The sequence below is a fragment of the Sturnus vulgaris genome, chromosome 1, assembly GCF_052056855.1.
Source record: "Sturnus vulgaris isolate bStuVul1 chromosome 1, bStuVul1.hap1, whole genome shotgun sequence".
In the NCBI taxonomy this organism is placed as follows: domain Eukaryota; kingdom Metazoa; phylum Chordata; class Aves; order Passeriformes; family Sturnidae; genus Sturnus; species Sturnus vulgaris.
This window is the reverse complement of record NC_142243.1, coordinates 92,502,216-92,514,844: the sequence shown is the minus strand read 5'-3', so window position 1 is coordinate 92,514,844 and position 12,629 is coordinate 92,502,216. Positions and strand designations below refer to the sequence as shown.

The 12,629-nt window shown below is 39.5% G+C and overlaps 1 protein-coding gene across 8 annotated transcripts in view; it reads right to left on the bottom strand.

Moving 5' to 3' along the window:
* The window catches only part of LOC106855662 (poly(rC)-binding protein 3-like), a 501,269-nt gene that overhangs the window by 387,142 nt on the left and 101,498 nt on the right, over nucleotides 1-12,629 (bottom strand). For all 8 annotated transcript variants that reach the window (XM_088171732.1, XM_088171723.1, XM_088171749.1 and 5 more), the window contains exon 2: nucleotides 9,918-10,055. The gene's annotated coding sequence lies outside the window, so the exon portion shown is untranslated. The remainder of the gene's footprint in view (nucleotides 1-9,917; nucleotides 10,056-12,629) is intronic.

The following is a 12,629-nucleotide window of genomic DNA, read 5'->3' as shown; positions in this document are numbered from 1 at the left end:
CCTCAAACCTACTTCCCTATCTGAAGAGCAGACAGCACCCAGAAGCATGCCTAATCTTCAGATCCAGTGTGGTTGACTTGGGAGAGAGGTGCCATGCCACTGCCACTCCTCTTGGTACTGCCTGCACGGCTTCACACAATGTTCAGGAGGGAAGAGGCAGGGACTTGAGGTGCCTGTGGCTGCACGAAACCTACTCAGGGAGCTGCACATGCAAGGGTTGCTGGTAACAGGGGTCGAAGATGTTCTCATGTATGGCAAAATGCAGAAAAGAGCTCAGCTATGGTCTGGCAGGGAAGGCAGGAGTGTGATGGGACCAGGGAATTGTGGGTGGCTGCTGGTGGGAATAGGGGAGGTTTGTGTGGTGTTAAGGTGGTGGATACCACCACCAAGGGGATGTGTTTGTGCAGTGCAGCTAAAGGTGTTTAGAATTCCCATTTAAGTTTGACTAAAGGACAAGTTTCTTCAGGCAATTACTGATGGAAAAAGTTATTATTCAATGGAGTAGGAAGTGGCTCAGGACAGCAGTCATACTTTAACTATTTTGGGTGAACCCAGATTGATTTCACTGACCAAAGCCACATTACTTTTGGCTAAACTCTATTACAGAAAGCAACAATGATTCAATCTGTGATGTAGCTGAAGGCTTGACTCAGTGCTCCTGTGAGGAGATGGTGGTGGTGGACAGTGAGCTGCAATTGAAGGAGGAGTGTGTTTGTATAACTAACCTCTCACCTCACTAAGCACTAAGAGGCTCATGGGGGCAAATCACTGAACCTAAGCAACTTACCAAAATAGAAAAGATAAATAGGAGTGGCTTTATATGATACACTCACAGCTTGAAATTAGTCCAGAACTCAAAGTAAACTGGACTGACATCAAGTGAACCTTATTATACAGAAAGAATATTACGTTATAAATAGGAAAGGATATGTAAAGTATCCCCTCCAAAATGCTGCTGAGCCTGGTGAGTAGGTATATAGTGAATACATAGGTGATTTCTGAACAAATGATTTTTCAAAAATTACACATTTAATGTTTTCTGAGATGCTAAAAAGAATCACTGCTGCCTTTAGCCAAATTCTTCCCCCCTAATTGCAACAGAGATGCTATTAGCCAATTCCCCTGGCCTCTCCAGCTATCACAGTAATCTGAACCTAGGATAATGTTTTTCATTTTGGTTTTTTTTGTAGACAAAATCAGGAGCATTTCCTTTCTGACTATATGACACAGGCTACAGACAGCCTGGCGCCAAAGCTTTCTCCAGATCAATATATTTAATGCATTTAAAGTCAGTAAAATATCTCAGGTTAGTCCCGGGTTGCTTGAGGGAAAAAAAAGTCAAAAGGCTAGGGAACACTGAAGATATGGATTTAATATTTCATTTGCTTACTTAAGGAGCTCTCAATTTTAACAAAAAACCTATTTAAGTTACTTTGGGTTTCAATTTAGAGTATTTTTGTCAAAAAATAAGTGCTTTGGTAAGCATGGAGAAATATTTAATGTATTAAGTGGAGTCAGATACACTGAGACACAGGCTGGTGGGAGGCTTGTTTATGTGCATAAAGGCAAAACAGTGAATAAATGCTAAAGATTGTGGGAACAAAAGTATTATCAGTCCCATCATACCAATTTTCTTTCTTCCCATCTTCCAAATTTTTTTTTCGCTTGAATATTACTTCAGTCACTCTGGCCTTTCCCACTGGCTTTCCTCATTTACTTAAGTTGCTTCTCATTTTCATTAACCTCCAATCTTTATTGCTCCAAATTACTATTTTTGTTTGTTGGTAAGTTTTACTGCCTCTTAAATACAACACATAGAGGCAATCACATAAATGAGGAAACCATTCATTCTCCTATGAAGTTCACCAGAATTGTTTTTCTTTCATTCAGCCTCAAAAATTCCACAGGGACTTCCATTTTTACCCTACCTACTTTCCAGCTTCCTCTCCAAAAAACTGTCTAACAAGAAAATATGAATGAGCCTCACTAAAAAAGCGGCCATCCTTTTTAGTCTCAGTTCACACCCATCCAAAAATCATTATATATTAAAACTTATAAATACCATAGAGAATTTGCTATCTTGCTGTCAATCTTCAAAATAATGGTAGCCCAAGTTTACCGTACATCTTGCAAAGCAGAAGCATTTTTGTTGCCCACAGCTGGAAGAGCAACTTTAGTCCTATGCAAAACATTAAGCTGCCAAAAGCAGTGAATGAAATAACATTTTCCACCTTAACATAGTATTAACTACAAAGCTCACGCACACACTGCTTTAAATGCAAATATTAATTATTTCATGCTAATATTTTAGCAAGAATGAGTGCAATTATTTAATCAAAGTAGATGCAGTGGGAGGTAAGCAAGAAGAAGTAGCTGTTACTGGTTTGTAGGAAATAATTTTAGTCTTCTCTTGTATGAATTAGATGTTTAGAAAGAGAAATATTTCCTTTCTGTTACATCAAAAAGTCTGTGACCTTTTGGAAAGTTCCAATACACTTTTGCTTCCTCCCCAATTCCAGATTAACTCAATATTTGGAAGTGTTTACAATACTTTTATAGGGTTTTTATTGAAAATCTGGACATGAAATTCAAGGTGCTTCACACAATCGTTAACATCACTTATTTTGCTCCCTGAGTGCATCCCATTCTGCTAAAAGTCCTCAGCCTTGGTGTGCTACAGTACTACAAGAAAGTTGGTCCTTGCTGTGAATTCCAGGACAGTTTGACTACAGCAGCTCTGGGGAATTTCATTCCTTTGTAGCAAGTACATGCTATATGTTTATTATATATGTATAGGCATATAAATTATATCATCTGGGTACAGAACAGTAGAACAGGGGAAAACTAGAGGAACAGCTTCAGGTTATATGCATTGTTGTTTTGTGCTTGGAATGGCAGAAAGCAGCTGTGAATATTTCACCCTGGGACCAGGTCTGCCTGATGTCAGAGGTGTTGGGCAGCAGCCCAGCTCCCTGCAACTCTGCCTATCAAGGCAAATTGCACAATCTCTGCTTCATCCAAAAGCTTTATGTGACACCTATCAAAGTTCCTAAAGAACTCAGTGATCAAAAAAGTGATGATCCCCTCTCAGAAAATCTGTCTGCTTTGGATCCTAAGGCTTTTGCTCCTTGAGGTTCTTGTGATGGAAAAATCGAGCCTGGAAACAAGTAAGCAATAAAATTTTCACATTCATTCCCTTCACAGTGTTAACTCTCCTCTACATAAATATCTCAGTGAATCAGCTCTTCCTAACTGCTTGCCCCCTGCTACTCAGCAATGCACAACAGAATACATGCATTTTAGAAAACATCACCATTTCCCTTGTGGATATTGTAGTGACCTAGAGAAAGCAGATTTTGCCCCAGTTTTCCGAAGGAATGACTGTAATATAATATAACACTTCCATGTTAGAAAGGTAAAAATATGTACAATGAGAATAAAAAAGGACCATTTCACCTATAAAAGATTTCAATCTGAGCTGCAAACTTAGTTTTGAGCTTGCATTTTCAGGGATCTCAGCTGTAAGTTTTGCAGCTACATTACAGGCCTCAAACTTCACACATGAAAATATATGTTCTAGCTCTTAAGTTTAAATATGGCATATGTAACACTGTAGCATCTAGGGAGTTCAAAAAATACAGCTATAAACTGATAAGAAGGGATAGGCAAGGAAGGAGAGGTAGTTGGGGTAGTCCTATTTGAATGGAAGTGTTTCGACTGTCTAGAGCTTTATGATGGGTTGAATGTTTATAAATATTTAGAGACAAGGCCAACAGGGCAGATATCTGGGTGGGATTCTGTTATAGACCACCAAGCACATTTCACAGGGGAAGTTTACATTGGATATTAGGAAACATTTTTTCACTGGAAACATTGGTGTAAGCTGCCCAGGGAAGTTTTTGAGTCACCATCCCTGGAGGTATTTAAAAGACACGTAGATGTGGCACTGAGGGACATGTTTTAGTGGTGGACTTGGCAGTGTTGAGTTAATGGTTGGATTTCATGATCTCAGATGTCTTTTCCAACATTAATGATTCTGTGATTCTAATACTGACAGCAGAAAATATACCCTGCCTCTAAATTTTGAACTCTTTTATATGCTACTACTGTATGTAAAAACTCCAGTACATTGCACTGGCATAAGGACCAGAGGCCAATTTCCTTTCTACTGTATATTGGAATGGCTAAACCAGTTGACTTCAAATAGGCCATGCTATTTCATTCCAGAGAGGAATTTGCCCCGAGGATCTTGCTAACACTTTTGATCATGAACACTAAACGGGTAGTAATCCTCAAGCTCAAATGAATTTACACACCAGATTTCTATGGCTCAGAAGAAGCAAAAGCTGTTCAATCTACTGTGAAAATCAGGAATTTCGTCTAAAAAATGAAAAAACCAAGCAAATAGTGTTGTAAAAATATGCATGTATATGAGGGTTCCAAAAATATAAATTATTCACTCCTAAACACAGAGCTAAATATTATGGGTGGCAGCCCATAGCAGTGCTTTTCTGGAAGCTTCTCATAAGGAAGGCAAGTGCTAAAATCCTGAAACTGTGACTCATGCAAAGCTAAAAACCCACTGAAGCCACCAGGACCATTCACCTTGCTGTAGGGTGACCCATACCTCTGTTTCACAGTGCAAAATTAGAAATCTCAAGTACCATAAGGGGTGGCTGATACCAAACTTATTTTTTGTAGCCATGAAATGAGTTACAACAATAGACTTTAAATAACAGCAAGATGTGAATCACAGAATCACAGAATTGTTAAAGGTGGAAGGGGGAGCTTTGGAGATCATCCAGTCCAACCCCCCTGCCAAGGTAGGGTCAGCTAAATCAAGTTACACAGGAATGCATTCAGGTGGGTTTGGAATGTCTTCAGGGAGGAAGACTTTCACAACTTGCATGGGTAGTCTGTTCTCTAGGCAGAGGGTGCTCTGACACCCTCAATGTAAATAGGTTCTCCCTCATGTTGAGGTGGATCTTCTTGTGGTTTTACAGCCATTGCTCCTCATCCTGTCACTGGGAACCACTGAAAAGAGCCTGGCATCATCCTCTTGACACTCACCTTTAAGATATTTATATGCACTGCTGAAATCCTCCCTCAGTTCTTTCTTTTCCAGACTAAACATCCCCAGCTCCCTCAGTAACTTTGTAAGAGAGATGCTCCAGACCCCTCATCATTGCAGCCTCCACTGGACCCTCTCCATTACCTCCTTGTCTTCCCTGAGCTGGGGAGCCCAGAACTGGACACAGCACTCCAGATGTGGCCTCACCAGGGCCGAGCAGAGGGGCAGGATCAGCTCCCTCCATCTGCTGGCCACGCTCTTCCCAATGCACCCCAGGATCCCACTGGCCCTCCTGGCCACCAGGGCACTGCTGGCTCATTGTCAGCTTGGCACCCACCAAGACTCCCAGGTCCTTCTCTGCAGAGCTGCTCTCCAGTCTGTCCAACCCCAGCCTGGGCTGGGACTTGGGGTTTTTCCTCCCCAGGTGCAGGACCCTGCCCTGGTCCTTGCTGAACCTCACTGGGTTTCTCTTCACCCAACTCTCCAGCCTAGGGAGGTCCCACTGAATGGCAACACAGCCCTCGGGTGTATCTCCCACTCCTCCCAGTTTTGTATCATCAGCATAAGATGGTACAACACAGTACTTCTGTAGGCCTAGATTTATTGCACGTATATAGTGATTATTCTGAAGAGGAGATAATAACCAATCACTAATTTAAGTTAGTCAGATATGGAGAAAGCTGTTATGAAATTTTGAGTGACCTCTGATTCAAATGGGGACTGCAATAGCAGGGAAAAATGCCAGATAGCTAGTTAAAGGTCTGCTGACTGAGAAGAACAAAAGAGACTTCTCAGGTGGATTGTCAGATCTTAAACTAGCTATTATAATCCAGGGAAAAATCACAAGTTTAATGTGAACAACTCCTTTCCTAAAACAAACACACATCTGCTCAAAAGACATAAATATTAGCCTCAAAAAATATTAAGAAAGGTAGTACTGGAGTTGTGGCTTCTTATAACTTCCTGGAACAGCATTTTCTTGCTGGTTACCTACCTTAAAAACAAAACCAAAACAACCAAAAGCAAAACCAAAAAAGCCAAACAAACAGCGATGAAAAAGAAGCAATAATAGCTGAAAAATATTACAGCAATGATAACTTGCTCAAAAGGCAGAGAGACATACTAAAGACAAAAGACAAAACAGACATCCCTTTTTACATAACCATTTCTCAAAAAAAGTAATTTTTACACTTTTTATTCAGCTACAATTTTGTAAAGATCTCTTGGAAGTTTCTACTGTAATCGTTGCAGAAGAATAAAAGAAATGGCCCCAGTGTTTTCAAGGAGACAAAGAATACAAAGAAACACAATAATATTACACAATGGTAAGGAGAATGTAAAATACAGTACCTTCAACAGAGCATAATTAAACTGTGTTAAACATTGCTGTGAAAGTGCCTCTATAAGTCATAGTTAGGTTAAAACAGTGAAGATGACAACATATTTTTTCTGCTCACGTTAACAGCGCTAGGTGAAGTTAACATGAATGTGAATTCAAACTCACAACCAGAAATAAAATCTGAGCTATTTCATCCTGCAATAGTCTGGAAACAACACTTGTGTGAAGTTACTGTAACATGAGAATCTTAGTACCATATGTTGGTAAGAGAATAAATCTTTCTTTAAGTGGGTTCTTGACCAAGAGGAAGTTAAGAGCACATAAAAATTTACACGTCTACATATGAAAACTGTCACCAAAAAATTCAATTTTCACTCTCTCTTTGAAGTCTCACAAACAACTCCACGCAGCAACGAGATGTTCATCTCAAGTTCAAGAGCCCTTGTGAGCCTGAAACAGCACCTAGGTCTCAAAATCTCAGATCTGGCTTATTTTCTATGGTGCAGCTGGAAGAAGCAGTATCCTGTACTACACAAGCTTAAATTGGAACACTCACTTGAGTGTGAGGTATCCCATTTCCAGGCTCTCCCTACCTTGAGGCAGTGTGGACACCACCTTTCCAGCAGAACTACAAGCTGGTTTGGAAAACAGGATCTGGGACTGTTTCACCAGACATACTACAGCTCTGCCAGAGCAAAGCTGCTAATTTCATGCAGCTGGAAGAAAGGAAAAAGAGGATAGCACAGCCCAGTGGCAGGGTAACTTGGAAAGGGAGGGAAGAGCCATTGGTTTCACACAAGCAACAAGGTCCCACATATCTTTGGGCAGCTGTGGTGACCACAAATACTGCTGAGTCCTTTTAAAAAATCCTGCTATGGGGACCTACCTCTGGAGAAGGGTCCAGACTCCCAGCCTGCAGGCACTGGACTCTGGTCAGCCTTTGCTATGGGCTATTTCAAGGCTGTTTCTGCTGTGTTTGCAGGTTTCCACCCAATTCTGGCATGCACTACAGAGGGAGATTGTGTGTCCCAGCTCCATGTCTTTATTGAGCCTTCCTGGGACTGGCTACTGAAGACACCTGTTTCAGCCCTAAATATGACAGCAGAGAACCACAGAGGGTACATCCTGCCCTTTGTTCTCACAACTAAAGCATTACTGGCCCAACAATGTAAATCCACCACAATTCTCCCACCAGCTGCTGTGGGAAGTGTATTGCATCTTCTATGCTTTGATTTGACTCTCCTCTGAATCTTGCAGCTGAGAACAAAAGTATTGACCTTGTGACAAATTTCCTTACTGTAATAATACAGACACTAACAATAATGAAGGAAAGAAAAAACACTAGAAAAGAAATTAATTACTTACAAAAAATAATAAACCATAAATCACTACAGTGACAAGATTAAATGTGAAACCTCTAATTACACATTTAATCATTTGCCAACATCTTATTTTCTTGAAGTAATGTTCATGAAGCTTCAACAAGATTGGAATTTGAGGTTGATTTTCTTTTATGTGTGAGCTGCAAAAGCAATATACATAGAAATGGTTTAAAGAATAAAAAAAAATTAACTCTAATCTTCAGCTATGTTGACGTCTCACTGAACACCTTTATTGCTCTCAGTCACACTGGCCCTCATTTAGTGATATCACTGTGACAAAACACATCAAGCCCATCTCCATTGCACAGATACTATATAAAATAAAGTACAAAAGTAAGGGGCTTAAAAAAGTAAGTAGTGGCTTAGAAAGTAGGGTATTGTATTAAAACAAGAGAATGTAATAACACTGTTGAAGAAGACACTTTTATTTGTGAAGTATGGAAAAACCTGTGCCCCCAGGCTGTATCTGCTCCACTGCGTTTTCCACAAGGAGGCAAGGAACAGCTGCTAGAGCAAAAAAGTGTCTCATCAGCATCTGAACACCTTTTCCTATGGATTTCAGAATCCTGAAACAGAGAGCAGGGCTGGTTGTTGCTATTGGGTTCAGAATGGCCAAGGGAATTTCCTGATTTCTGTAAAAAATTCTGAGCACCAAAGTTATCTTCCAGCACACTCAGAGGAGTACTTACTGAAAACAAAGTAACCCAAAGCACAACAAAAAGCAAAACCAGCAAAACTCTCCTTCTAACTGGAACACAAAGCAATGTCCAGACAACCTTTGGATTTAGACAGATGCCCTTAAAGAATGAGGAGTCAGAAAGTGCAGACTTTCGCGAAAGTCAGAATATTGCTTATGTGCTAAGAAAAACAATCTAATACACTGAACACATCACCTAATATGAATTGTAAAGGTACTGCTGTATTGCTAGGTTTTGCTTCCTCTAAAAGAGAGCAGTTGAAGTTGGAGTTGAAGGAAAAACCCTAGAGTGCCTTATATTTTATCATGTTGTAGGTTTTGGTAAGTTGTCTTATGATTCCTAGCCAGGGTGGAACTTCACACAGACAAAACTGCAATTCAGTTGCTTTTTTCCTTTCTAAAAACAAATTTAGACTGGACCTGGGTTGCAGGGTAGATGGGCTTGCTGTACTCATGCTTTTCACCCTAGCAGAATGAACCAAAACATATGGGGCCTGACCAGTGTTTAGGGTGCAGAAATGTGCAGGACCAAATATAGTGGGGAAGCATCAGCCACTCCAATGGAGGAGGGCAATATTTTTATTATGTCCTTTGGAGCCACAAACCACCAGACAGAGAACTCTGAGGTAATCTTTGAGTCATATTTTCTTCCATGTTCATCTATTTCTATTTGCATCATCCTTTTGAAAAATAAGTCATCCTCTGTACATGTAGCTCTTGATTCCCTTCAATTGACTTGTTGGTACTTGACAGAACCCCTGACTCACTGCTGTGAACTGGAGGAAATGCTCCAGAACCTGCTACAGTCTCTGCTTCTACCACCTTTTGGAAGGGGAAAAGCCAGAAAGAAAAGGGGATCATTTAATCAAGTTCTGACTATCACATAAGGCCACTGCATGTTTGCTTTTCAACTAGGCATTTTTTTTTTTTAATTGTGTTTTGTGAACAAGAAAAAATTGCTTAGGGAAAGCAGGGAACATAGGCCCATAGGAATCTAAGATTAGATCATGGAATCTAAGTACAGTCAGCACTGGGAAACTGAATTTTCTTCCTTTCTTTCCTCTTTTGGATCTCTTTTTGAATCATGAGGAGTTTGGACTGATTCAGTAACAGATATTTCTGTTTCACCTACCACATTTGAAAATGGCTTTAACAGCACAGCATGCATTAACCCCCTCCTCCCTATACAGAACTGCCTGTCTATTAAATCCATGTTCAATGCTTAAACTGAAAATATAGGAGGTGTTTGGCTTAGTACTTCTGAATGCACGTCAGGCACCAGTGTCAGAGTCCTGGAAACATGACATATTTTGATCTTCTTTTTCCTCAACAATTACTGGATAAATAATTCCTGAGGCAATGCTTAAAGCAGGCTCACTCACTGTGTACCTGACAGCACAAGATTGAGATGACAGGACATTTACTCACCCTGCCAGCCAGATGATCTGTAGGTCTTTGGAGTTTTCCTCTCTTTCTCTTCTCTAGTCCACTCATGCATCAGGTTCCTTAGAGATATGGGACAGCCAAGTGAATTTACTTTTCTTGCTCTGGGTGTAAGATAGTTACCTGTGACAGAGAGGATAAAGAGACCAAATGTGGCATATGAAGGAACTGGAACAATAATCTGCAATCATACCATAATTCAGGTAGGTCTTACCTCCTGCCTTCAATAGTAGCCAGTATTGAGGAATAAAAGCCCCAAGACATGATTTAGAAATAAGCTCCCTGGGGGAATTACTGTTTACAAAGGGCCAGAATTTTTTATGCTGCCCTATTTAGTTGTAGAGAAATAATATGTGTGAAGAGAGTTTTCAGTATTTAATTAATTCCACTAGTTAACAGATCACATTTCAAATAGATACATTTAGTTAGATGCATTTACTTTTAGTTTCTCTCCCATTGTTCAGATACTACAATGATCTGTTCTGAAATATATACTAAATCTCACCATTCTACACATATTCTCTTCCTGTACCTTCTCTAAGCTATTTTTTCTACTATTTTTCACCCCAGAATGTCTAGAATGAAGATTATTCACTGGTATTATGGCTTTTCTTTTAATATCTATAGGCTTGTCCTCTTTAAGGATGAACTGCTAAATATATTTCAAAATTGTGACCAGCATTTCTTGTTTCCCTCTTTTCCTCCCTATACCACCAAGTGAGCTGAGGGACACCAGTTCAAAGCCAAGGATGATAATCATCTATGTCACTTTTCTGCTCCATTTCCTTAAAAAATACATCTGGTAAAGAGGTGGAAGATGAGACTTTGGAACATATGCACAGGTCATATCCTCTACAACCACTGGACTGCAATAGGTCAAGGAGAGAAAAGCAAACATGCAAACCCCAAACATGCTGCACTTAAGAACATTATAAAAAGCAGAAATGGGTAAATGTCTAGCTTTCTAGAGCTCCCATGAATAATTTTTCTGTTTTGTCAACTGAATAGCCAAGATACAGAAGTAACTGAGGGAGAAAGGAACCAAGAATAGGTCATTATTTAATTGCCTCACAAAGTCTAACATACAAAGGACTTTCACTTTGGGGTTACTTTGGAGGTAAAATTGGAAACTTCTCTTCAGAGAGTTTTCTATTAAAGGTCATGGGTATCAAAATCTTTTGTCTCACTTTAGATCAGTTCTAAAGCTACTATAAATAAAGTCTCCTATATGGCACATTGTCATTGATTCTCACTTCAATGTAATCAGCACTGCAGACACAGGAAATTCCTAAAATAAACAGCAGTACTCTCTACTTACTGCACTTAAAGAGGAGTCAGGAGTTCTGTATTTATATTTTAAGATATTCATTACAATAAGTAATTCATTGTAATTTAAGATATGCATCATACTTACTATAGAGCAAATTATTTTATTATGATTTCAATGAACAAGTCTACTGTATCAAAATACAGTGTAGCTATGACAACAGTAATTCATAGTTTACCACGATCTTTACCACTAAGCAAATTAACTAAGTTTGCTGAATTGTTTCTTGATAATAAAAATGTGATAATTTGCAAGCAGTAGTGTTAGCATTTACTGTTCTTAGAACTAGGCCAATGCCTTCTATGACAATTGTAAGTACATCAAAATATATTTCTTGGATTAAAGCAGACCATACAGTTGGAAAACATAGTGTCTATATTTCAAAGAATAGACTTCAGTCTATTCTACTGAAGCTACTAAAGAACTCACATGGTGACTGCTCTAAAATTCCAGGCAAAAAATACCAACAAAAACAACTAGATTAAAACAAACAAACAAACAAACAAACAAAAAAAACAAACCAAAAAAACCCCCCAACAACAACAAAAAAACAAACAAATAAAAACAAAAAAAACCTGTAATAATTTTACTCACATGAAAAATAATTTACTCAAATGAAAAATCATGCTACAAAAAATCCTCTGTGGAAATAGATTGTTTTGATATCTTTCACCTTACTCTATATATCTTGCTGAAAAAGATTTGGGAGTGTGAAGGTGGAAGCAGGAAAAATGACACGAAAAATATAAACCAAATATTTGCATCAACTTTTTTGACAGCTCCAACTGAAATGTGTCTCCTGAAAGCAAAAGGGACCCAGAAGAGGAAGCTGCTTGCTGAGGAAGAAGAGGCAGCTCTCCCAGGGCAGTGGGACCTCCCAGGTTGCCATGTGGGAAGTCATGCACGCCCAGCAGATGGACAGCAGAGGATGAAGAGGTTGGGAGGGCTACCTGGGAGCAATGCAGAATTTCCTTGTTCTGGACTGCTTGGATGAAACTGGGGAAGCCAGACCTCAGCTGGATTTGAAACTGGTGAGCAACATGAGAAACAACCAGATGAGCTTCTAGGGGAACAAAATGAGACCTGAGAAACAGGTTGTTGGGAGAGGCTGGCAAATCTCCATTGTTGTAGATACTCCAAATTCAGCAGAACAAGGCTGTGAGTGATGCTATCTGATTTTTTCTTGCTTAGACTAGGATATTATTGATACCCTCCAGAGCCCTCCAGAAGCCTATTCTAACAAACAAATTGCTGTGATTCAATGACATAATTTAATTTGCCTGCAGTATTCTTCCCTCTGAATAAAATAAGGGCGAACACAAGAACAAAAACAGAGGGAATAAAAAGTAAAAATGCATCTCACCTTCAAT